Here is a 3,415-nt window from a genome sequence, read left to right as displayed (position 1 = left end):
GCCGTTATTCTTGGTCCAAGTCCCATTTCATTCGTTTTCGGACCCATTTTGCTATATGTTTCACTAATAGCTTCGGCCATGGACAAGCTGATATTCTGTTTGTATTTTTGCTTGATAGTCCCACTCAAGACCATTCCAAAACACACCGCAGCTTGTCGCTCGGTGGCAAACTGACCGAGTTATAATTCATGAAAGGTACCTCAACTTGGTACACCACGTGGTCGGCCCAAACCATAAACCGACCAAACGACCGACTTGGAGCACCCTGACCGGGTTGCCCCCATATAATGAAAGTTGCGTCTTTACACGCCCAACTTATGAATATTCTACGCCAAGTCGCTATCTCTTACCGGTAAGCCGGTATTCACCTTCCAAGCGTGATTTTGGTCAAGTGCCATTTCCTGCGACTTGGTCCCCGAATTGGACCATCATCACCTAATATCTCCGTGGTCTTTCAACTCAGCCTCATGAAACTTTCAGGGTAGATAGGTCTCCCCAATACCTTTCCAACGATATGCGGTTTGCCTCGCTAGGCCATCTACAGCCGAAGTTATTCATGGTACTTGGTACCTTACCCTGTTTTTTCCATACTTGTTCATACTTGGGTACAAACTTTGAATCGCCCATATCACAACTTTGGAGGCCAGCCAGCGCCTTGGCCCCATACACATTTTTGTTGGTCATACCACGCACTAGTTATAAATGTTCTACGCAAGCTTGCTATCTCTTCTCCAACTTGCGGTTATTTTTGACTCAAGTCCCATTTCCATAGTTTTTGGTACCAATTTGCTCTATGTTTCGCTAATAGCTTCGCCCAAGGACTTTGTGATTTTTTGTTCGCATTTTTCCTAAATAGTCCCACTCAAGACTATTCCAAATCACACCTTAGCTTGTCGTTCAGTGCCATACAGCCAGAGTTTTAATTCATGAAAGGTACATCACCTTGGTACACCACGTGGTCGGTCCAAACCATCAACCAACCATATGACCGACTTCGAGTCGAGCTAGCGGCTAGGCTCAATATAATGAAATGCGTGTCTTGATGCGGGCTACTGACGGTCTGAACAATGTAGCTCGCTAGCTCGTCTCTAAAATTGTGTTTTGGTCGAATATTGGGTGTTCATGTACCACTTCGGGTAACATGGACTTTGGTGCAACTTTACCACTTGTGCACTTAATAACTTCCCGGTCATTCAAGTCTTTGCCTTCATACTTTCAGAATAGTTAGGTCTCGTCGAGACCTTTCCATACATATGCCAAACTCATCGATCGGACATCTATAGCCCGAGTTATTCGCGGTACACCGTACCTTACCCTGTTTTTTCCTCAATTGGGTACAAACCTTGGAACACCCATATCGCCCCTTTAGAGACTAGCTGGCACGTTGGCCTCATATAATGATAAGTGCACCTCAACTAGGGCTACTGACGGTCAGAACATTTCAACTTGCTAGCTCGGGCCCACACTTGTGTTTTTCTCGAATATATAGTTCAAGTGTGCCACTTTGGGCACTTTTGGACATTTTGTCCCCACACAACTTTCTTGCCTTGGTAGATAGGGTCTTGTGATCTTGGGCAAAAAGATGCACCAAGATATAGTCTAACTTTCGTTCTTGTACCGCAAAGCGCTATCTCAAACACCCGAGGAGATAGAAAGTGATTATGTTCGGTATATCGGTCTTCCATGGCCTACTATGGTAAGCCCCTGCAGGTATGCAACCGAAGGTGCTTGGTACATGTATTTGGTGCAATATCGGTGCAAAGTAGGTGTTTCCTTGATCGGGCTATAACTTTCTTGGTTGATGTTGGATTGCTTTGCGGTCTTCGGGGGATAGTTAGGGAACATGTTGGCCAACATTTCCTTATTCCTCAGCCTGGCCGTACCTCTTACCGTCTAGGCGGTATACATGCTCTAAGTTGGAACTTGTGTTCCTTTGGGTAACTTCTCTGACTTTGACGCTTAATAACTTTCGTTCATATGCAGTCTAAGCTCTGCAACTCTCAGGAAAGCTAGTACTACTCATTTCCTTTCCATATCAGTCTTTGGCTTGTCGATCCGATGTCTACAGCCTGACTTATTCACGTTGCCTGTGAAGGTAGGTTTTTGCCCATTTTCCAGTTCATGTGGTAACATTCCCGGACTTTGCCGGCTTTCTCTTCATGTGGTAACTTGCTTGCTTGTGTGGTAAATTGAAAGTGTATTTCCGACAGACATAATCTCGGACTTAGCCGATTTTTCTCTTCATATTATATGGATCCATCACTAGGCCATCTTGCTTGCTTGTGTGGTAACTTGAAAGTGTATTTCTGACAGACCCAATCTCGGACTTAGCCGATTTTTCTCTTCATATCATATGGATCCATCACTAGGCCATCTTGCTTGCTTGTGTGGTAACTTGAAAGTGTATTTCTGACAGACCCAATCTCGGACTTAGCCGATTTTTCTCTTCATATCATATGGATCCATCACTAGGCCATCTTGCTTGCTTGTGTGGTAACTTGAAAGTGTATTTCTGACAGACCCAATCTCTTACTTAGCCGATTTTTCTCTTCATATCATATGGATCCATCATTAGGCCATCTTGCTTGCTTGTAAGGTAACTTGGTAGTGTATGTCTGACAGACCCAATCTGGGACTTAGCCGATTTTTCTCTTCATATCATATGGATCCATCACTAGGCCATCTTGCTTGCTTGCGTGGTAACTTGGAAGTGTATTTCTGACAGACCCAATCTGGGACTTAGCCGATTTTTCTCTTCATATCATATGGATCCATCACTAGGCCATCTTGCTTGCTTGCGTGGTAACTTGGAAGTGTATTTCTGACAGACCCAATCTGGGACTTAGCCGATTTTTCTCTTCATATCATATGGATCCATCACTAGGCCATCTTGCTTGCTTGCGTGGTAACTTGGAAGTGTATTTCTGACAGACCCAATCTGGGACTTAGCCGATTTTTCTCTTCATATTATATGGATCCTGGACTTAGCCGATTATTAGGTTAATATATATGGATCCTGGACTTAGCCGATTTTTCTCTTCATGTAATATGGATCCTGGACTTAGCCGATTATAAGGTTATTATATATGGTTCCTGGACTTAGCCGATTTTTCTCTTCATATAATATGGATCCGGGACTTAGCCGATTTTTCTCTTCATATAATATGGATCCGGGACTTAGCCGATTTTTCTCTTCATATAATATGGATCCTGGACTTAGCCGATTTTTCTCTTCATATAATATGGATCCAGGACTTAGCCAATTTTTCTCTTCATGTGGTAACGTATGCCAATCGCTCACAAGTCATGGGATAAGGGTACTTGTGTTCTTCCATCTTCTAAGTCCCGCACGGGGACATCGTGATCGCCCCAAGTCCGGAATAGCGCCAAGTCAAGCCCCACGGTGGCCGTGCAG

The sequence above is a fragment of the Anopheles coustani genome, assembly GCF_943734705.1.
Source record: "Anopheles coustani chromosome X unlocalized genomic scaffold, idAnoCousDA_361_x.2 X_unloc_9, whole genome shotgun sequence".
NCBI classification, from domain to species: domain Eukaryota; kingdom Metazoa; phylum Arthropoda; class Insecta; order Diptera; family Culicidae; genus Anopheles; species Anopheles coustani.
This window is presented reverse-complemented; position numbering follows the sequence as displayed.